Raw genomic sequence first — 24,782 nt, 5'->3', positions numbered from 1 at the left:
CTCTAACTCCATTCAAATATCTAAAATATGCTTTATTTCAAATGTAAATGGATAAATAATTTTTGAATGATTTGTCAAAATATTGTATGGGACAAAACAGGTTTGAAGTTCAAGTAATAGAGAAATAGTCATAGTCAAAACATATATTTAATGCAGGAGTCTTGTTAATGACTCTTGCAAAAAAAACTAATCTATTTCTTCTACTTCACCACCTGTCATGGGGTAAATTGCATCCCTCCAAAGATGATATTGAGAAGTTCCAGCTCCCAGCACCTCAGGTGTGACCTTATTTGGAAACAGAGTCTTGGTAGTTGTGATGGGTTAAGTTGAGTTCATGTTGGAGCAGGGTGGGCCCCAAGCCAAGGTGCCTGGTGTCTCATAGAAAGACAGCCACAGAGGCTGGGTGTGGTGGCTCACGCCTGTAATCCCAGCACTTTGGGAGGCCGAGGTGGGTGGATCACAAGGTCAGGAGATCAAGACCATCCTGGCTAACATGGTGAAACCTCGTCTCTACTAAAAATACAAAAAATTAGCCAGGCATGGTGGCGGGCACCTGTAATCACAGCAACTCGGGAGGCTGAAGCAGGAGAATGGCGTGAACATGGGAGGCGGAGCTTGCAGTGAGCTGAGATCACACCACTGCACTCCAGCCTGGGTGACAGAGCAAGACTCTATCTCAAAAAAAAAAAAAAAAAGAGAAAAGAAAGAAAGACAGCCACAGAAAGTCAGAGACAGATGGGAAAGCCCCAGGTGACAATAAAACTCAGGTTGAAATTATACAACTGCAAACCAAGGAACTTCAAAGATGGCAAGAAAACCACCAGAACCTTGGGAGAGGCAAGGAAGGATTTCCCCAGCGTTTCAAAGGAAGGATGTCCCTGTGGACCCTTTGATGCTGGGCTTCTGCCTCAGAACTGGGACATGATACATTTCTGTGGTTTCAAGCCACCCAGTTTGTGATACTTTGTTACAGAGTCCTGATGTATCAGGATGTATCATCATGCAAATGAAGAAAAAGAGGAAAAGGGATTAATATTGATTAATTCTTTGGAGTGGACAAGGTTTCTTTATTGTTAGTTAATTAGTCTTGAAGACATTGCCTTCTACTTTGAAGCCATCTCTTTCTAATTCAGTCAGCTTACTTTTGTGATATATCTCTCTAGCAAAGGGGGAGCACCGGACAAAAATGTACTCTGCAAATTGTGCCTTCTTCACTGGTCTCATTTACTCCAGCTTCCTTCATTCCACCTGCCTAAGATAAGAACATTACGCAGAAATTCACCTGCTTTTGTAATGTCAACAGAGCAACTTATCGAAGAAGACACATCCTTGGAGAATTTTTCTCTCATTGACATGGGGGACTCCTCCACTTTCTTCTCAATTCCCAGATCTAATTGGTTCTTTCCATTTTTCTTCCCTGACCTCCTTCTTATCTAACCTTTGTCAATATTTTATCTATTTTAATGGAATCCTACTCTGCTAAGAGGTGGATTTCCCTGTTTCTGCTATCATGTGCCTCGGGATAGAAGAGGATAATTCCTATCCAGTCAGCAATGTATCGCCTAATAGAAGTCCATCCAGAAAATACGAATCCATGATGAAGGGAATTTAGAGAGAACAGCAGACAGGATTAAGGTTCCTGTGAGGTTGATTTATGAGACAATGATAGAGCAAACTAAACATTCACAGAAGGCTATCTTTTTAGACCAGTACACAATAAGTTAATAGAAATATGCTTTCATATAAAGTATGAAGGCTCTCTTAGTTCAGGTTCACCCCGAAAGTGGACACCCAGACAAAGATATGAGGTACGGCTTTTATTGGGAAGTGACCCTGGGACATCCTGGTAAAAGTTAGGGAGTTACTCAGGAAAGTAGAGACAGCCAGTATTGGCTTCAGTCCAAAGCCAGTATCCACTGTGAGTAAGTGGACCTCAGTCCAGGCTGGAGATCCACAGACTTCAGTTTGGACCCCTTGGCTGGGATCTGCCCACTCCGGGGCGTGTGGGAGCTGGGAGCATTATGCACCAGCTCCCTTCGGGTTAGGCTGTTAATTCTCAAGGGCTTCTGGCTTCTGCGCTGCACCTGGGCCCTGGCAGGTCAGGCTGCTGTACACTGTAACCATCGCTGAGGGGCCCAGGGTCTTCGGCGAGCACCCCACAGCCTGCTCCAAGAGCGCCAGCTCCTGAACCCTTTGTTGAGCAGAATTATCCTATAAAGCTTAATTGTCAAAGCCATTGTTTAAAAATAAGTCAGGGCACACAAGCATTACTCGTTAAAAGGTAGGTTAAACCGTTTTGAAATGTGTGAAATCCCTAAAGAGGCAACTCTGGGCAATTCCCACCAGGAAAACATGGAAAAACCCTGCAGTCCAAAACGTCCGTTAATTCAGAGCTTGACCTGGGATTGCTCATTTTATAAGTTGCTTCTCTTGGATCCCAAATCCTGGAAGCTGGCACTGGAAAAGCACCTGGGATTGATGTTTTTGCGTTTGTTTTATTGTCTCACTTGTTGTTCATCACTATTATACCCATAGTCAGTATTAAAGATTGTTTATTTATTTATTTACTTACTTATTTTTGAGATGGAGTCTCGCTGCAACACCCAGGCTGGAGTGCAGTGGCACAATCTTGGCTCATGGGAACCTCTACCTCCTAGGTTCAAGCGATTCTCCTGCCTCAGCCTCCTAAGTAGCTGGGATTGCAGGCATGTGCAATTTTTTTTTTTTTTTGTATTTTTTAGTAGAGACGGGGTTTCACCATATTGTACAGTCTGGTCTCAAATTCCTGACCTCAACTGATCCGCCTGCCTCGGCCTCTCAGAGTGCTGAGATTGCAGGCGTGAGCCACCGCGCCTGGCTTAAAGGTTGTTTATAAACGTCTTTACTTTGTAACCATTGAATCCACTTCCACTCCTCCTCTTCATGCCTCAGCTTCTGTGACTGACAGTCACCTGCACGCATCTGGATCCTGGGCCCTAGAAACATAACAGGTGGGCTTTGTTTTGGCCCACAGAGAATCCATAGATGTCTAGAGCTCCCCAATTTGTTTGGTGCTTAGAGCAAAGTAGGCTGCACTCTAATCTCTGTCCCTTGGGACTAAGCCCCACCCCCTTCTTACCTGCTCTCATTCCCTGGGGGCCGATTTCCTCCACATTCACCAAAAATAGCTAAGTGTTCCGTGAAACTGTGTCTACATTTTGGAGTTCTAAAGAAAAAAAAAAAAAAGGAAGCATGTATCCCTTGACAATCCCTATAGAGTAGATTTGAGAAAAGTCTGTGATCCTGGACACATACCCAGAAAACACACAGTCATCTGTCTATAGCTTACATTCTTCCCCCTTGACAGGCTTAGATGTTGAGTTCTTGCTCACTTAGCACAGTGGCTGGTGCAGAAAAAGTGATCAATAAGTATTGATTGATTGATTAATAAATGAACAAATAAGTGAATGAATGAATTCCCAACCAGCCAATAGGAAAATTTTAAAAGGCAAAAACGGAGAGGTTAGATGTGTCCAATTTTACTACTTTCCAACAATAGTAAATATGTGGTCAATTTGTTAATGATTCAAGAAAGGAGGAATAAAGAATGGCAGAAAAATCATACGTTTTTAGTACAGAAAGGATATGTGCTGGGTGAGGTACTGCTGAGAAGAAGGGGCAAGACAAGGATCACCGGGTGTGGGAGTGCTCCCCGGACAGAAGGCGTCAGGACAAGACAAGGAGCACCGGGTGTGGGAGTGCTCCCCCGACAGAAGGCGTCAGGGCAAGGCAAGGAGCACCGCGTGTGGGAGGGCTCCCGAGACAGAAGTCATCAAGACAAGGAGCACCGGGTATGGGAGTGCTCCCGCGACAGAAGGCGTCAGGCATAAGAACGGAATCACGGGCCAGTTGCAGTGGCTCACCGCTGTAATCCCAACACTTTGGGAGGCATAGGCAGGCAGATCACGAGGTCAGGAGTTCGAGACCAGCCTGGCCAACATGGTGAAACCCCGTCTCTACTAAAAATACAAAAATTAGCCAGGCATGGTGGCACATGCCTGTAGTCCCACCTACTTGGGAGGCTGAGGCAGGAGAATCGCCTGAACCTGGGAGGTGGAGGTTGTGGTCAGCCAAGATCCTACCACTGCACTCCAGCCTGGGTGACAGAGTGAGACTCCATCACACACACAGAAAAATAAAATAAAATAAATAAATAAACAAACAGAATCATATTGTTCTGTGGTGACTGAGACGAAGAGAGAGTTTTGTAAGCTGCTTGGGGAGGGGACTTCTGAATTAAAGGGGGGACCTGCAGGGAGCAAAGGGAGAAAAAGAGTAAATTATATGGCTAAAAACCACGGAAGTGGAGTTAAGCCCTTGTTTTGAAGGATTCCCTAACTTTCCCCTGGTCTCTTCCCTAGAGATATGATGTCTGTGGGGTTGGCCAAGCAGCCACTGGAAGCTGTAGTTTGGATGGTGGCTGTAGCGACCCTTGCAGAAAGGGCACAGACACAGGTTGACTCTGGCTGGGTTCATGCGTCACGTGCCTGAAATCTCCACCTTCTATGTCCTGACTACAGCCGCAGAATCCCCAGCCCCATCCCTCGGGAGACCACTAGGTTATCTTCACACGTAATGGGAAAACGGTGTGAGGTTTACCTAAGACAACAACAACAAAAACCTGGAATAAAGAAACAAATTCTGCCTTTTGAAAACATGCTTTACCATCTCGTCACACAAATACTTTACCCATAAATTATGGATATTGTTTTTCCTACACTCTCTTCACACAAGATGTATGAACATTTTAGAGCTATGTTAAAATGTGTTTGGATTTCCCAGGAAAAGTATGATTATTTACTTTTTCTCGTCTAATAATGTCTTCAATTTGTCAGTAGCATGTAGAGCAGCCAAGAAGAGGTACTTAAGTGTGTCAGCAAAGCAGAGTACATTTACACCCATTTAAAAACCTTTCGAGATACTAGCTCATGAAACAAAAGCAGCAGCAGGATTAAAGAATTAATTAAACTTTACAAATAGAGCTCCAAGTAGATGTGGAATGGCTGTGAGCATGAAAAACAGTATCTTCAGTACTCACTGGTTTCTAAGAAAAGTGAATTAACTACTTGAAGTGAAGAAGAAGGAATAATCTTGAAATGGGTGAAGAACAAAGAACTACGAGCTCTAAAAAGAAATGGGTAATTGCTACCGTGAGGTACTACACGTTTGAATATACAACACAAACGTAATTGCTACACAGAGTCAACATTGGCTGAAGCCAGAACTGTCCGTGTCCATCTTGTTTTGCATTTCTTTCCACCTTTTTGTGTATGATATTAATCTCTGCCTTCGTTAAACTTGGGGGAGTTCAATGATACCGAGTGTCCCCAGCTTTCCCTGAGGCAGTAGTTTGACCATGTGTTATTTTTGGTGACATAATGGCCGTGTTAATGACACGTGTGGAAAAGCCATTGGTCAGCAGACAGGAGTCGTCAGTGCCTCCAAGACTCACTGCTGCACAAGGCAGCGAATAAATATTTAATGAGACCCTTTTCCATTAAAAAAATAATGGATTACACTCAACTCTAAAGATCAACTTGAATTACTTCAGCAAAAGTCATCAACATTAGTCACAAGAGAAATGGACTCCTCGTCAGTGGTATAATAAACTTACGGTATTTGGAGATGAACATCCTTGTAACTTTGAGTCTGCTCATCTCCTACTATTCAGAAGGTTCAGCTAAAAATGGAACTTTTCCCGTGAGGCCTCCTGCTCCCCAGAGCCCATGTCCCAGGGAGAACTCGGAAAATCAACACGATGGACCCCTGGAGGGGGTCCGAGTGGACGATGTTGGGATGATCTTAACTATGCTTTGGTTAGTTGCTCATCACCTCTGATTAAATAAAATCAAAGTTTTCCTACATTCTGTTTTGCCACAGGTACAGGTACAGAGCAAACCTAAGCTGGTGTTGACCATAAATAGCATAAGCTGCCTCCATGCACTGCTAATGGGACACTCGACTGAATTCTTTGGAGCCTGGGAAGCTCTGGAGGCTGAGGCAGCGCTCACCATCGGGGCCTCGGCCTGCGTGAGGTGCCTACCTCCGAAGGTTCTAACTTTATGTGGATACGTCCAACCTTAAGGATCTGCCATGGGTGTCTTCTTGTTGGGGGAGGCATCTTGCCTCCTCTCTTGCACTCTCCAATCTCTGTGATCTAAAGGACACATCCTCAGTGGAGCCCTTCTGTCAACTGATAATTAATGCTACAGAGAAAGTGTTCACTGCTGGCCAAAAGGAACCAAATGCTATCGATTCACAAGCAGGAAAGTCAAAGATCCCGAACACCAACGTGTTAGGACTGGATGGGAAGAAAAGCTTGGCCTTCCTTATTTTTAGGCCTAAAGTCATAGCCATAAGGATCGTCATTCACTTACCAATCTCAATTTGCCTCCCCTCATTTTCTCTGCATGAAAGATGTTACTCTGGGGTTGGGGAGGAGAGCAGGGAGAAGCTGGTGCCGCGGAAGCCCTGGGAGAAACCGAGGAAAGCGCTGGGCGAGTCTCTCACCACGCTTTGTGCCTGTATTCCTACTGCGTTTACCAGCTACCTTTCCGCTCTTTGCAGAAGTGGCCATTTCACTTCAGAAGTGCATTTCAGGTTTTTCGGCTCCGCCACCGAGAGACATTTATTTATGTTGCCGTCGGCCCTTTTATGATGTGTGCTAGCACCTGGCAGGTGCTCGGCCTTCCGGAGGACGCGATGTTATGCTCCGATGTTACTCACTGCTATGACGGCTGTCATCAAGTGGGCGGTGGGGCTGACGCGAATATTTTTGAGGAAATGATTACTTCGAAGGTCTGTGCCTGAATCCTTCCCGTGGAGGGGGAAGAGAAGCTCCCAGGAGTGGGTGTTATGATGGGCCCTGAGTGTGCTGTGCACCCTGTGTTGTAAAGTAGACACCACAGGAAAAAATAAACTGGGCGAGAAACAGAAGGGGACTCAAGATTCAAACGCATACTTTCAGTTCTGTCCTCATTTGTATTGCTTTAAGCCAAAACATTAGATTTGTGTCATAAATGTACTAATAAAAAGATACCTGAATGCAGAAAGCAAAAATATGCCTGAATTCCAGAAGACTGGAATATGACTTGCAATTTTCTGAACTTACCAGTAAGCTTAGAGTTCCAAAACTGACAATACAACGGCCTTAGGACTGGCTTTAAAATGATCTAGTGATGGAACTTCGAACTCGATCCCTTACGAAGCCAGTTTTCTCCAGGTTCTTTGGGAAATGCCTGAATGGATTCAACATTCTAACAAAATTATTTGGGTTCATTGTGCAATTTACTTTCTAAGGAATGACTCTCAAAGCAAAATATTAGTATGAAGTTTATAAAAAATGAAGCTGTTCCTTTCTGCGGTTTTTCTGGAAGCAGGCCTCACTCACAGAAAATGACAGCATTCTCCGCGGAATTGATATTTACTGCCACTGTGTTCCGGGTCGCGTGGGGGTTTCCTGCCATCTGCCCACATAACTTGGCACCAGTCCCTTCGTTAACTTCATTTTTCAGTTACCCAATTTTATAAACAACTGTTTCCTGCTTGGGCCTCGATTGTCATACATGAGAAGACGGAGCCAACAGTGTAACGTATCATGATGCTGAGCCCCACAAACAAGTCTTTGTATTTTCTTGAATAAAAATGAACAAAATTATTACCCAAAGAATAATTTAAAATTGTAGATATTCAACCGAGTTTTTCTATTTCAAATTTTCCCTGTACCATGTATAATCACTGAGTTTTGGAAGCATAAAAATGAAAAATAATAAAACTATGTTTGACAGTTTTATTATTTTTCATTTTTATGCTTCCAAAACTCAATGCGTATAAATAGTATACAAATATGTTTATGTGACATGTTAAACAGAACAATAAGAAATAAAACTAATTATAGAATTAACATTTCAAACAGATTTAAAAATTTTTAGGAATTCAGGTGATTTTATTAAATCACCATTTCATGTGTGTGTTTCTATGGAATCTGCATTGAATAAATTAGGCAGTAATGATTATAATGGAATGCTATCAAGTCATTCTTTTAAGTATCACATTGTACTCACTGTAGACATTGGGTCAAAATGCAGAAGATTGTCTGAGTTTAGTTTTGTTTTCAGGCATTTAATCAATTTATCAATCCTATGTTGGTCATTAAATTATATGACTCTCAAACCACCAATTAAAAAAAGAAGATTGTTAGCTATATGAGGAGCTTGTTCACAGACACAATGATCGATAATGGATTCAAATGACTTAAATTTTTTGGAAAGCCATAATAAACTCAGGCTATTAATAGAAGAGCTCAAATGCAAAATGTGATGGGGCCCAACTCTGCTTCCCCTCCTTCTATCCAGGGGTTTCTGCTTGTATCATGTGTACCCTCATGATCCTGCAACAGATTTACCCTCTCTTTTCATCACTTATTTGTGTAGTATGTACAATCCGTAGTCATAGACAAATGCAGTTATTATTTATTATTATTATTTTTTGAGACAAGGGCTCACTCTGTTGCCCAGGCTAGAGTGCAGTGGTGTTGTCTTGGCTCACTGCAGCCTCACCCTCCCCATGCTCAGGTGATCCTCCCACCTCAGCCTCCCGAGTAGCTGGGACCACTGGTGTGTGCCACCATGCCTGGCTAATTTTTGTATTTTTTTGTAGAGATGGGGTCTTGCTATGTTGCCCAGGCTAGTCTTGGACTCCTGGGCTCAAGAGATCTGCCCACCTCAGCCTCCCAAAGTGCTGGGATTACAGGTGTGACCCACCACACCCTGCCAAATGCAATAATTTTATCAGGTGCTTTGGTATTCGTCTTGATTTTTCAGGGTCCAAATTTTGTTGCTTATCATTGCTGTGTGTTTTGAATAACCACCTTCTTAATGTCAGCGGATCCAGCCTATCCCATGATTACACATGGAGGTGGGGTCCATGAACACAGGAGGGGCTCCTCAAAGCAAAGACTATTCATTTAAAAAATAAGTACGGGGCAGACTTAGTGGCCCATGCTTTATAATCCCAGCACTTCGGGAGACTAAAGTGGATGGATCATTTGAGTCCAAGAATTTAAGACCAGCCTGGACAGCATGGTGAAACCCCATCTCTACTAAAAGTATATATATGTACAAAAATAAAATAAGTTTTAGAAAAGGGCAAATGGGTCTTGGGAAATTAGAATCCTTGCTTCTGTGTTTCTTCTTTACACATATCTGTTCTAATGGCTGCACCCCTATTGTGTTATTACCACCCTGACGAGTTCAAGTTATCATAATAGATACACAAAGATTATTTTACCTGTATTAATATTTGAATAAATAAATATGCATTTATGGGGCAAATTCAGATACTGTTTGCTTACAACACAAATATTTGACATGACTAGGAAATAAAACATTAAAGGCAATATATTCTAAATAGAAGATGATAATTATCATCTCTCTCTCTCTCCACACACACGTACATGCGCGCACACACACACACATGAAAAATCAAGAAGAATAAAAAAGAACATCCATGGGCACTGCTGGAGTTCTGCCCTGGGGGGATTTCCCTTGTCCGTTGTCCTTTGGGGACACCTCACAGGGGCTTGGTGCTGCCAGCATCCACTCCTGTGTGCTGCCTGCATGCCATGCAGAACCATCTGTAACTCAGGCCCAGGTCTTCTCTTCCTCTGTCAACGGATCCTAGGGATCTCCCCATGAGGCCACAGGTGCAGGCTTGGGGAAAGAAGGCAGTGCGGCCGCAGTGGGGCCCATGGGCTCTTCGGCCACTGCCTCGTGTGACTTACTTGTGTCTCCAGGACCTGCTCAGCACTGGTCACGCTCTGTTGCTTCTGTTTGAGGATGGAGGGTAGCTGTGCACACCCAGCGTTGTGGAGTGGCGGGTCAGCGTCCCCAGCTTATGCTGGGCAGCTCAGGTCACACAGCAACTAGGTGGTCCACGGTCAGGCGGCCAGCTTCTATTAAAACCCAGTAACAGGCCAACACTGAGCTGTCTCTCAACAGGAGAGTAGTCATCTGGGATGATGGCAAGGCCTTCCTCCAAAATCCTAAAGGCCTTCACTACAATTCAGCAAAGGCCCCATGCAGCATCCCTCTCTGCCACAGACACTTCAGGCTCCATTGGGTCTGCTGGATCACGTGGCCTAAGCAGCAGATCAAGCAGCAGATCAGCTTGCACGAAGCTGGATTTGCTACAGACTTTCTGATTGTTCTGGGCCCCAGAACGTACACACGCATGCACACACACACACACACACACGAAGAGAGGTCTAGGGAGACAAAGTCCTTCCTTCCCAGGAGAGCTCAGTCTGCACTCAAGAACTGCAGCTATTTAGAGAAGGGCACATTGTGAAGAATAATCTGCTTTGCTTGAAGTCCATGGATGCAAGTGTCAATCATATCACAAAATGTCTTCAAGGCCACGTCTAGACTGTTGTTGGACCAAATGGCTGGACACCATAGCTCAGCCCAGTTGATATATAAAATTAGCTGTCACACAAATCTAATTCAGAAATGCCAAAATTGGCCAGGCACAGTGGTTCATGCCTATAATCCCAGCACTTTGAGAGGCCAAGGTAGGCGGATCACTTGAGCTCCGGAGTTTGAGAGCAGCCTGGGCCATCTCTACAAAAAAGAAAAAAAAAATTGGAAATGGCTGTAGTGCATGCCTGTAGTCCCAGCTACATGGGAGGCTGAGGTGGGAGGATTACTTGAACCCAAGAGGTCGAGGCTTCACTGAACCATGATTGCACCACTGCACTCCAGCCTGGGCAACAGAGTGGGACCGTGTCTCAAAAATAAAGAAAGAAAGAAATGTAAAAATTAAGAGCAATGCATCAAATCCAGCTTAGAATTACTGTAGCGATGCAATGATGATTCAAGCTAAAAAGTGATTTTGTTACATTTCAATTAACAAACTAGAAATAAAATGACATAGTCACATCTTTAGATCAATAGATGCAGAGAAGAAAATGAGACACAAGTGGCATAGTCTAGTCTCCTCTGCCATATTTCAGCTGACCCACAAGCAGGTGCTGGAGCGCCTGAGGCCCGTCCAGCCTCAACCGCTGACCCTCCGCCTGGCACGCTGGGTAAGCTCTCGTTCTCTCAAGTCACTGGGCTTCAGTGCGGCTCCCTGTGCAGCACTATTTTAGTAGTAAATGATGGACACGTGGTGCTGTACGGAAAGAAGAGTCTCTTCACCTCTGACACAAAACGTAACAGAAAAATAAGTAACAGGCGGTCTTTAAATCTACCTGTGGATGTTAATAAAGTTAACAAAATAAAATATGTCCATGACATCAGGGTAGGTACAATTTATAAACAGAAGCCAAGGCATTAAGCATTTCCATTTATCAAAAGACAGTATTAAGAAAGTCAAATGTCAAGCCATAGCCTAGAAGATTTTTCAACACTTAGAATCAACAATGAATAGCATTCAAAATAGACAAAGTATTTTTACAGAGCAATACAAAGATAAATAACCCATTATAATGTAGGGGAAATTCATAAAGAGTACTGCACAAAAGACTGTTTTCAAGTGGCCAGTAAGTGTATATAAAAGTACTCAAACACACTATCCCTCAAAAAATGCAAATTAAATCTGCAGAGACATAACCAGCACACACCTGCCTCAGTGGATGAAAATGTAAGAACTGTAATATTAAACGTTGCCTGGAGATAAGTGCAGTGAAAGTTTCCTACTCACAAGAACACACAGCACTTACACGGTGAAAGATCACAAGAATACTCAGCACTCACACAGTGAAAGATGCTTTAATCTGGAAAAAAGAAGATGCATTTTTCAGCTGCATATATTTGCATTCTCATCCAATATTGCAGACTTGAACAAATCCATTTGGATAATTCTATTATCTCCTTCTTTCAGGCCCATCCCATTTTCAAGTCATTGGCCTCTAAACATATAATCCCAAATGAAGACAGATCAGAAATCAATGTTATTATACTTTTTTTTTTTTTTTTGAGATGAAGTTTCACTCTTGTTGCCCAGGCTTGAGCACAATGGTGCGATCTTGGCTCACTGCAACCTCCGCCTCCTGGGTTCCAGCAACTCTCCTGCCTCAGCCTCTGGAGTAGCTGGGATCACAGGCACGCGCCACCAAGCCCAGCTAATTTTTGTATTTTTAGTAAAGACGGGGTTTCACCGTGTTGACCAGGCTGGTCTTGAACTTCTGACCTCAGGTGATCCACTCACCTCGGCCTCCCAAAGTGCTGGGATTATAGGCGTGAGCCACCGTACCTGTCCCTATACTATGTTCCAAGTGTGAAAACAGGAGTGCAATATCGTGTCTTGTTTCTGAACTAAGCGTAGGGACGCAGCCTGGAAAAAGAAATAAAATTTAGTGGGTGGTCTGGAGAAATACACATAAAATAAAATAAAATCCGCTGCATATGGCTGTAGTGGTGGTTGGTGCCAGTAGCTGATTCATCTCCGTGGGCGCTCACGACCTGTTGAAGTGCGGCTCCGAGCTGGCTGCTTAATGAATATGTAAACCCCCGACCACGCACGCCTCGAAGCGGCAATAAAGAGGCCTCGGACAATCCGTGGACTAGAGCTCCAGCCCGCACTGGGTCTCAGGAAAACATATTTGCTGAGGTGCGTTAATCTCCCTACATAACTCCCCACAGTTTATAATTAGTACTGCCCTTGTATTCCACCTTACTGAGTGTTTTTGAAAGGCTTTTGAATTTAGGTTATGAGTTTTATGACGGGCATAATATTAAATGTGAACTACTGATACCCAGAGCTTCATGTGCATCACTGTCAGGGGATTTCACTCCTGTCTGCCTGGCGGGGCATTTTGCTGCCTGTAATAGAAGAGTTTTTGAAGAGATGCAAGTCTGCTGCAAAGTAACACTTCCTTTCTCTGTAATTAAAAATGGAGGGAATGCACAGCCATTTACTGCATCGGTGAGAACCCCCCCAGGCCCCAGTGGATCTGCGCAGTCGCCAGAAGTTCCGGGTGCACTCAGGGCCGCCATCCCTAGCTCATCATTTCACCCAGTACCCCCTCTCTGCACTCACTACAGCCCCAGCCCATCTTCCCCCTTAGCTGCGGTGTTCCTGCTTCCCTTTGGAGCAGTCAGATGAGACATCGCCCAGACCAGCAGCACTTCCAGGCCGCAGCCTTCCCCAGCACCCCGAGTTCCACCTTCCCAGGCAGCAGGGAGGGGCTGGCCCTGCTTCTCCGGAAAAACCCTTAGTCTTCTAGAGGGCGTTACCCGGCGGGCCTCTGGTTCCCCTACCCCACCAACTCTTCTAATATTATTCAGTTTCATTTTCCAGGTTTAATTCCATCCACTTTAAAAATGTTGCTATTCTTCCCTTCTTTAAAAACAAATGTGATTTCATTTCCCTGGTTAATTTTTACTTCTCCTATTCTCCTTCTTCTTCCCTCCCCCTGTTTCCCCCACTCTCCCTAGCTCCTTCTCTCTCTCCCTCTCTATGTGTCTCTCCTTCCCTCCCTCCTCCTCTCTCTACCCTCTCTTGCTCTCTCCCTCCCTCTTTCTCTCTCTTTCTCTCCTTTCTCTCTCTCTCTTCCACTCCTCCTCCCTCTCTCTTCTCCCCCTCTCCCTCCCTCCTTCTCTCCTTCTTTGTGCCCCAATCTCTCTCTCTCTCCTCCCTCTCTCCTCTTTGTCTCTCTCTTTCTCCTCCTCCCTCCCTGTCTACAGATAGCCATTCTATCCACCAGGCTTTCTGGGATCAAGGGGCAGTGAGGGAAGACAATTGCACTGTTAAAATTACTGAAATGAGGCCAGGCGCGGTGTCTCACACCTGTAATCCCACCCCTTTGGGAGGCCGAGGCAGACTGATCACTTGACGCCAGAAGTTCAATACCAGCCTGCCTAACAGGGTAAAACCCCATCTGCACCAAAAATACAAGAATTAGCTGGGCGTGGTGGCACATGCCTCTAATCCCAGCTACTTGGGAAGCTGAGGCACAGAGTCACCTGAACCTAGGAGGAAGAGGTTGCAGTGAACCAAGATTGCACCACTGCACTCCAGCCTGGGCGACAGAGCAAGACCCTGTCTCAAAAATAAATAAATAAATAAATAAATAGCTAAATAAATAAATAAATTTCCTTGAATGGATATTGGTATTTCATATACTATATACGTCACATGGTTGCTAACAGACTGGGTATTTTAATAAAAGAAGTAGTTAGCTTTTTTTTTCTCTTTAAATACATAGAGACTAACAGCGGGGACATTAACTATGGCAGTCTTCAAAGTCTTTCTTTTTTCTCATTACTACTTGCCATCTCATGTTACCGTTTTCTTAATATATCATTCATGTTCTGTTTTCCTATAATCCCCAAGACTACAGCCACATTTAAATAGTATATTTATATGTTGAACAGTATAGTAATACTGTTTAGACTAATCTTAAGAACTTTTTAAGTCTAAAAAAAGATCTTATTGAAAGCAGTTTAAGCCTCTCTGATGGCAATGTGTCTTTAAAGAACAGTTGAAAAGATGCCAAATATACAATATGCTGATAAGTAGGAAAGCTATAGTCACAAAAAGGCATATCTACTGGAAATATAAAGCATTTTACTGTAACAAAGAAAACTCATCTGGAAAATTATGCAGCAAACGACAGCAGTGATTACCTGTTGCTAAGGTGGAAAGCGGGTACAGACACCTTCAACCATCTCTGTGATCATTGTATGTTTATTAAAAAATGTGTAACTTTTATATTGACAAAAGGAGTAGAGATGATAAAACATTTAATTTATGTACATATAATGAACAGATATCTCAATCTTTCTCCTCTTCACCTTAAACACTCATGTTATTTTATTATTATTATTATTTGAGATGGAGTCTCGCTTTTCCACCCAGGCTGGAGTGCAGTGGCACGGTCTTGGCTCACTGGAACCTCTGCCTCCCAGGATTCAAGAGATTCTCCTGCCTCAGCCTCCCAATTAGCTGGGATTACAGGCATCCACCACCACGCCTGGCTAATTTTTGTATTTTTAGTAGAGAGGGGGCTTCACCATGTTGGCCAGGCTGGTCTCAAACTCTTGACCTCAAGAGATCCACCTGCCTTGGCCGCCCAAAGTACTGGGATTACAGGCGTGAGCCACCACACCTGGCCTGATTTTTAAAAAAATATATTTTTGTACTAAAAGAATGTCTATTATACTTTAAATAATATAAAGCAATTTATTTATACTTCATCATCTTATCACCAATCTTCAGTTCTATGTATAAAAATTTATGATTAGAAACTGTAGAAGCAGAAGTTTGAAGTATGTGACACAGGACAAAAGAAGGTGACACAGGACCTCACAGTTCACACATTTATGGCCTTTGCCCTCTTCTGAAAATTGTACATTTTCCAAAGATATTCAGAAAAAAAAATCTACATATAAACCACATATTACTGAATTATTTTCCCCATCAGTACTAATTTATGTGTATTATGCTGTCTGTTAGAATAAGAAATAGTGATTAATTATGACATCTCTCAGATTTAAATTCTTGCAAAATTTTCTACATGTTAGATGGTAATCAAACAAACAATTCTTTTAGAATTTAATGAAAATTTCCCCTCTTTCACATGGGTTTTTTTATTAGAAAGCAATACAGTGGAAGATTTCCACTTCAATACAGTGGAAGCTTACAATTATTTTATAGAGAAAATTGCATGCAGACTTGATTACTATAAGTCACAATACTTCAATATTTTAACAATTGAGTCCCAGAGTCAGGTAAACACCTTATGATATGGTAAAGGCACTTCTTTTCAAATAAAATCAGTGGTTGCCAGGAGACGCTGTGCTTGCTTAAAAAGAAACTCTAATCATATCTTCATTTTCATTAGGAATAAATGTTGTTAGTAGTTTCGTTAGTCATTCAAACAACCTCAAACCTGCGTTCAAATATTTCCTGGGCTTCTCCTTTCCTCCCCGCAGGGATGGCACTTCAAGTGCATATGCAGGACTTTTATTAGGTATTTAAAATGAGTAGCAGACTCTTATCCAGAGCCCATTTTTCCTTCATTCTAACAGGAAAGGAAAAAATAATAACTCTCAGTTCTAAGCAAGCAGCAAATGGCATAGTTCTTTCTCAGTGGGAACCATCCCCACTCCACGTGTGAAGGAAGTCGTGTGGGACTCTCCTCACCCTCTTTAGCCCAACCTCTGGACAATATCAATGTCGGCTTGGGTTGAACATTGTTTTCCCAGAATATGAGTCTGAGAGAATCACCAGCCTTCCTGGAAACTTGCACCTCACAACCTCCTTTACTGTATTTTGGGGCAAAGAGCATGAGACCAAGACAGGCTGTCCAGCCCTTTCTTCTCCACTAGCCAGATGTGGGGCAAAGCTGCCTTGCATTATAAGATTCAATGTTCGTATCTACAAATTAAAAATCACACCTCCACTACCGTGTTTGTTTAACTTGTAAATTGAATTATTTTGGAAATAATAGATAGTTGCCAAATCAAATTGTTATGGGATTACTGATTAAACAGACTTTTGTTTACTCCACAACCCTGAATCTCCCCATCCCCAGTAGATCCCAAAACACCAGTTTCAAAATGTTTAACATTTATACACCTTTCTGTTTTAAGTTGTTCTGGAAGTTGCCTCCATATATGGCAGTAAAGAGGAGAAACAAGTGGCTACTTTATGATTATCTGTTCAGTATTACAGGTGGTGGTTCCGTTAGTTCACACTGCCCACCACCTGTCTGCCTGTCTACCTTCTCGGTGCAATTCAACACCTGTCCATTAACTGGGTGATTTTTAAGGATCTATAGTTAAACTACTTTTGATTTTTCATCAGATTTGGAGTCCATATTTAGATTCTGCACTTTGTACAATAAGGATGTGAATGTGCCCCCACCTGTGTTTACCTCGTCTCTCTTTGTTGACTATATTTTTCAATGTTCGGTTTAGTAACATTTCCATTACACTCTTAAACATCACTCTCTCCTATTTTATCTGCCCGTTGATTCTAATTGACAATACAGGGCTTCATGGCATTATGTGTAAGTGTTGCTACAGACTAAGATAATGATTCAACAGTTTCCTAGGAGGAAATTTCTTTTCTTCGACAACTTCCTTAAATGCTTCTTGGCGTTCACATTGACATGATTTTAAAGAATGTCCTTGAATTCTCTGCTTTCGTCATATGACTGATTTCTTCCAACATTTCGTCACACTGTCTAGCCTCGAGAATTCTCCCTACACAGAGCTCTCCTTCCTGGGCCCTCCTCCGTTTGCTCTAATGGAAAGTACTGGGTCTGTGCCCACAGCTGTCAGCCTGCAATGTGCCCAGATCACTCCTCCATGCGGGATCCTCTTCTCCTCCCGTCCCAGGTTCCCTTTCTCTTGGCCTGGGCTTAGTGCCGCTTCCCAGGAGAATGACCTCAAACAATGCTTCCAGAGTATCTGCATGGGAGGATCAACCCGCCAGTGCTTGAATGTTTCCCAGTCTAGCCTGCCTTGGTAGACTCTGCTCTTCATATTTTAGATGAGGATATAAAAGTATCATAAGCATTTCCTGAAAACACTTTGATGAAGTTGTCTCATTTTATATAATAGTCCAATTTAACTTGTAGACGTGGAATACCAACGAGCACAATCTTCATTTCCAATGAAGAAATTAATGAGAAATGAGGATTTCCACCATCTTTACCTTATCATTTTAGTTCTACAAGCTCACAGTGTTGGGTAGATGGGTGTATTTTTAAAACACGCTGTTTAACACTTAGTAAGGCTTCCTCTTAGAACACGCATGCCTTTTATCACTAAGAGATCCCTTCTCCAATTTATTTGTTAATTTTCTCTCCTTCACTTTCTCTGTGTTCTCTTTCTTGAAATCCTATTAGTCAGATGTTGGACCCCTCACTTGGGTTCCTCTCTCTTAATGTTTTTCTCACATACTCTGAACCTTGTAATTTAGTTTCATATTTTGTGAGACTTCCATGGCCTTACTTTCCAAGCTTTTTTTTCTCAATTTCAGCAAACAGAATTGTCTTCTAAAAAAATCTTTACATTTTCTAATTATTTCTTATCCATAAAATCCAGTTCTTCTTTTATGGATAAAACATCTTCTTGAATTCTTCTAAGTTTAATTCTTCTAATTTAAGTCTAATTCTTCTAAGGTTTTCTTCCTTTGTTTCATTTAGAAATAGTTTTCTGTTTAACTGGAATTTTAAATTCAATGTTAAAGATTTTCCTTGCATGTACGTTTCTACTCGATCTTGCATTTATGTCTTATAACAGGAAGGTTTGTGATGAATGTGTGCATGCGGGTAAGTCATTTGGGAGCAGACCGTTTGGAGGAGGTGACACCACACTCCAGCTTGCAGCATAGTTCTAAGAGGTCAACGACTCCCATTAGCTTTCCTCCATGATTTGTTCTGGATACTTCTGTCCATATTTAAATAAATGTGCCTCCACTGTGTTGCTGAGGTGGGAATGATGGCTGTGAACGCTTTGTGGGTAGCCACATTATTTATGAATTTAGAACAGGGATGTAGACAGAAAGTCATATTGATATACGTTTAAATAACCCTTCTATTTTCACCCCGCGTCTCATTCCGCTGACAGTTTCAGAGCTCAGGGCCTCTGTGTCTTTGTTCTGCTGGAGGTCAGCTCCCATGTGCACGCCCTCTAGGCCTATATTTACCTGTAGTTTACTCCACTGTGCTATTCAAGGCGGGCACATTAACTTTCTTCAATTCAGAAATCTGTTGAAAAATTCTATATGCTGATGGTACCATGAGAGTTTGCAGGGTCGCAGTGAGTTTACCATGCCATTTCCTTTATAATTCATGTGGTATAATTTAAGTGGAATCAAAAGGAAACGAGGATATAAAGTTAGACGCTCTTACATTCTTTCCTGAATGGATATCCATGACCGAGTTTAGCAATCTGCTTCAGTGGTTAATCCAAATGAGAGGTTTCATAAGTAATGAAACCTCTTGAAAATGAAAGAAAATGAAAAATTTTCTTCCAAATAACAAATTGTTATTGAAAATATGTTCTGACACATGTTAAATCTTCTCTTTTGAGCCATTAGAAAAAACCCCTCCCCCCATTTATTTCTTGAGACAATTTCTTGCTCTGTCACCTACACTGGAGTGCAATGGTGCAATCGTGGCTCACTGTAGCCTCGGCCTCCTGGGCTCAAGCGATCCTCCCACCTCATTCTTCTGAGTGGCTGGGACCTCAGGTAAGCACCATCCCCAGCTGATTTTGAAAATTTTTGTAGAGATAGGGTCTACCTATATTTCCCAGGCTAATCTGGCACTCCTGAGCTCAAGTGATCCTCCAGGCTGGGCCTCCCAAAGTGCTGGGATTACAGGCGTGAGCCACTGCACCCATTCATAATACCTCTTTTAATATATCTAGAAATAAGCAAGAAAGGTGAACTGAGTTATACCATTTGAAGAAAAAGCCTGCTAATGAGACTGAAATGATAAAATTTAACTTTTAACATTTGTGTGTATACATATACACAAAACCGTGTATATAGCCAAATCACATATAGCTGTTCTGATTTCAATACAAGTGTTTTTGCTTATCACAATTGGTTTAGTCATTTATTCATGTTTCAAACATGAATTAAACTCATTATTTTTATCAACTGTACTAGGAGAATGGCATTCAAAGATGAACAAGAAACTCAGATTCTAGTTAACTTGGTTAATGTTTCTTCTTTTTTATAAATAGCCTTAAACAAACATCAGTTGCACAAGTATTTAATTTAAATCAATCAAACATAAGCATTCTGTTGTGCAACACAGTTTCTTCCATAGATTTATATAGGGTTGACTTTACTAGACTCTGAAAGCCCATGAGCACATTCTGTTACAGATTTATTCTTTCATTTATTTATTCATTTAATTTGCAATGCTTTGAACTTAATAAAAGCTCAATTATTGTGTGTTAGCTGAAAACACGGGGTTGGAAGGAGTATAAGACTTCATAATATAATTATATAACTCTTTATAATATTGCAGGCGATTCTTTAAAAATATTCTGCTTCTAAGGTTGTTCTTAATGTCCTCATGATCAAGTTGGTCTCTAGTTTGAGATTGGAATAGCAAATTAAAATAAAAAGTCTCACCTGGCAGAAAAGAAAAAAAAGAAGTAAAATATAGCATTCTGGTAGCATAAGAGGTCAGATTAATTATAAGATTGGCTAAACATCTAAAGTAGATTACGCCCCTGACAAGGACAAAAAAAAAAAAAAAAAAAAGAGGCAAGGAAGTGTATGCAGGCCAGGAAATTTCCAGAATGTAGGGCTCTGGCCCAGAAATTGCGCTGAGAGATTTTGAGCAGCCACGGTGGAGTGGAGAGAGTGCACCTTCACAGGGAGGATCATTTTCTGAAACGGAATATTTTGTACCATCTAAAAGTGTGCATCTCTTTATTCCCTAGAGAATATTATCGTGGCTCTAAGTAAATTGTTCGAGTTAGATGATAATTAAATATATTTTAGTTAATCTTGATTCAACATAAATGTTGGTAAGAAAGTTACTTTTTTTTCCTAAACAGCTTTTTATACAAAAAATTAAGTCCCTGCAAAGCTATTGTGTATGAAGCTCTCTGTAATGCACAATGAGTATCAAAGATCAAGACAAGGAAATGTCTCAGTAAATTTAATGTCTCAATAAATTTAATGTCCAGATACATATAAATTTGTTATACACAGATAAGGCTACAACTAAAGTAGTTGATTCTTAACTCAGCAAATTTGAACTTATAGATTTATAAAATTGGGCGTTTTATTTTTTATATTAAATAGACTTACATTAAAAATGATAACATTTACTACACGAAAATACCCAATCTCCATTACTCATTTGACTTAATAGCAAATAGTTTTAAATAGAAAATTGTTAACATAATCCTTGCCCATTTATATTTCTACTGTTTCCTTACAATTCTCTTTAACTTCCTTTTCAATTAGACAATATTTTTATCCTGGAAACTAATGAAGATTGCTTCAAGTTTTTATAAATATGAACGTGACCACCTTGGGACAGACACTCTAATGACTGAAACAAAGCAATACAAATGTGAATCTTCAGATTTCAAACTGAAACAAACCAAAACATTACTGAATTAAGAAAAAATATATATCAGGGGAATTTTAGAGGAACCCCATCAGTAAATAGAAGACAAAGCAAACACTGCTTCCAACTAAGACTGGTGGGCATGCATTCCCGAAGTTAGTATACAGAGTTTCAGGGAACCAAGCTCCAGAAAAACAACCACACTAGTAAAAATTATTTAATTATTATTATTTTTTTTTTTCTGAGACAGATTCTTGCTCTGTCACCCAGGCTGGAGTGCAATGGCGCAATGTCAGCTCACTGCAACCTCTTCCTCAAGCAATTCTCCTGCCTCAGCCTCCCAAGTAGCTAGAATTACAGGCAGGCACCACTGCGCCAAGCTAATTTTTGTATTTTTAATAGAGACAGGGTTTCACCATGTTGCCCAGGCTGGTCTTGAACTCTTGACCTCAGGTGATCCACCCGCCTCAGCCTCCCAAAGAGCTAAGATTACAGGAGTGAGCCACCGCGCCCGGCCTTAAAAAATTCTTAGGTGTCCAGAAATTATCCGAGTGTATGGCTAATAAAGAAACATCTATTGATGAAATTGGCTGCAGTTTGCAACAGCAGCAAGAATATGCTTCACTCTTCCCTGCAGCCCTCAGCTCAGTGAGGTGAGCCCCTCCTTGGGACTGCGCGCAGAGTAGATGGGACAGAACACACCCTGCAGAGCCTAAACAAGGGTCTGGTGCCTCCGTGGGAGGTTAGGTCTCCAGCCTTTCTCATCCCCCACAGCTCCGTGATGCAGAGGACAAGTTCCTCGAGAGTTTGGGGCTGCCTTGTCCCCCCAGGGCCCTCTCAGAGGACAGAGGCTCGACTCCAGGGAAGACAAGCCAGGAACATCGGAACTCAGGTCCCCTGCACCCTGGTGGGCCTGGATGATGGAGGTTGCACACAGAAATCCAAATTAGAAAACTGGAAGCTGCTTCACCTGGCCCATGCTCCGCCCGTAAAGCAGGTGTCACCTTGAGAGAAGCAGCCACCGTCCCTGCACCAGCTTGGGAGAAGTGGCTCAGAGATTTTGCCAGAAGCAGAGGCAGGCGGTGAGAACAGACAGACCCACAGCTCTCCCCAGAGGAACCAACGTTATTTGAAACGGGGTGTAGGGATTTCTCTCTGCAGGAAGTCAATTCAGACTCCTCGACAAAGCAGAGATTTTGTTTGTCATTGCAAGCCTATTTAGTAGTGTTTTTAAGAGATGAAATATATTAATTCCCAAGGGGAACCAACCATTTTGGCAAGTGCTACAAATAAAAACACATAAGAAAGTCTCAGCCCTCCAGCAATTTTTTAAACCTGACTGAAAGAACCATATCCATTAGAAAATAAATACAATGAAAAGAAGGCATGTATGTGATTGCTTCTATGCATTCATTGAGAAATACGGTGGGCGTCAGGAAGGGTGTCGGCCTGCACCCAGAGAGTAAGGGCATTTTAAACCTCAGAGCAGGGCAGGGCACAGGGAGTGTGGCAAGGGAGAGAGCAGACGGCCTAGAAGCCAATGAGGAATTTACACAAAGGACTCAGCCCAGTTCAGCCTGGTTTCTCACCAGCCAGCATCAGCCTTTTAAGGAGAAAGTAGTTATTTGCATGGAGATGTTAGAGAAAGAATTTAAATCTCAAGAGACAAAAAGGTATATACAACCAGTCAATTACATAATCTTGCTGCAATTTGTAATTTGAAGTTCAGAACTATACATATAAATAGGTCTTATTTTATGGTGCCCTCTGATTAAATATGAAAATAAAATATTCACTAACTGACCAATTGCTGTACTTAATTCTGAAAACTTGCCATCTTTGTTTTCGTGAGGTAGATGAGTCTTTTGTATACATGCATGGATTTTATTATACTCATAAATATGTTTCATGCATGTCTATGTAAAGGTGAGAAGAAAGATTTTATTAAATTCCTGTCTTAGCATAATCAGCTTGGTTGTTCAGTCTATATAGTGTTTTTTATACCTTAAAGTGATAACTTAATGCTTCTTCTATCACTGCGCTGGTCTCTGATAGATGAACAGGAAGACTGTGGTTCCCAACTATAGTAAATTTATGTTAGCAATGGAGCAGCAACATGTTGATCAAATGGAAAGCTGATTCAATCGTGTGTCTTGTGGGACTGGGAATAGGGGAAAATGCACTTTGACAACCAAAGCACATTTGTAAAAATCACTATGTTCATGTATAATTTTATTAAACAACAATGTCAAGCTGCTGAATTAAGAAGAGCTAACAGGTCATTGTCTGTAAAAACGCAGTTAGCAACCAGTGGCATTTAATAAGGTTGATTCTGCAGGTTATCTATCAGAGTCATAATTTTTTTTGTATAATTAGGGTAGGTCACATTTTATTCACTGTGTTAAAAATGACACTAACGTTGCCAAGTTGATGAATTTTGATGAAAGTGTTCAATGTACATGTGACTCATCAGTCTGAAGGCAAATCATTAAAATGTCATGCTCCCTAACATGAATTTTCCTTCAGGCAGTAACAAATTGGGGAAAGGGTGAGAATATGAGCTAGGTAACAGCTTTCACACACTGTCTTACTTTTCGTTTTAATTGTATAGCATTTATTGTGACTGATCAAATTATTTTGTTATCTCCTTAAACATGACAACTTTATGCAACTTCAATTTTGAAAACCGCATCGACACTGAGTTCCACGATGATGTAGTCTAAGAATTTGAATATATTCATTTGGTCTTAAAATTTGAACCTTGACATTTTCCTCAGTATTGGCAGCTCCCACGGTGTGTCTCTTTAATTAGTTCAATGCTTTGCTTGTACCAAAACACAGGACCAGGGCGTTCACCCAACTGTAATTACCCCTTGCAAATTGTCTTCCATAGAACCTGATGGAGAGTCTTTGCAAAATAATTTTTAGAAATGCATTTTTGTCATCTTCTTTACTATCCATCAATATAATTCATAGCTGTCATTTTAAAGCTTTAATTTCCTGGTGGGCATTGCATTATTGCACATCCAGGATAAAGGATTAGAAAAGGCTACATCCATTAACGGGAATGTTCTGGCAGATGCAAGTTTGCTTTTCAGTGCTTTGCTCACTAAGCTGATCTTGTTCAATCCCATGCCATCCAAAAGCTAATTTCCACACCCTCTTTCTCATGCCCATCCAGAAAGAGATGCAAGTGCTTAAAACAAGGAAATCATCTTAAGTGAATTTCCACATCATTTAACTTTTGACTGCTTCACTGTACTTGCAGTTTTCTCAAAATTGACAGGTAAAGAACTCAAAAAAAATAAAAACATATACCTAATGTATACATAACACATACAATCTCAATGTGCCTTTGGAGTTTTTTATAGCCCACTTTTCCTGACAGATTTATTTTCAAGTAGTGGAACCATTCTTATTTTTTTCCAAAAATTTCAAAAACATGCAACACAAAATTACACTGAGATTTGTGACAATATCTGAGGTCCCTATATAGAGGAAATAAAAAAAATTGAGAGAATAAGCACACACTTGTTTGGGAAGACGCTGTAGGGAGAAAGTTGTGGATGGAGCCCACTCGACTGCTTCTTACCCAGTTATTTATTCACTCCCATTTTCTGACTGCATCCAGGCAGTCTCTTGCCCTTATTTATGTAATATATACATAGACCCCAACCCCAGTCGT

This window comes from Gorilla gorilla, chromosome 8 (genome assembly GCF_029281585.2).
Source record: "Gorilla gorilla gorilla isolate KB3781 chromosome 8, NHGRI_mGorGor1-v2.1_pri, whole genome shotgun sequence".
NCBI classification, from domain to species: domain Eukaryota; kingdom Metazoa; phylum Chordata; class Mammalia; order Primates; family Hominidae; genus Gorilla; species Gorilla gorilla.
The sequence above is the reverse complement of the archived record's forward strand: the minus strand, read 5'-3'. Positions refer to the sequence as shown.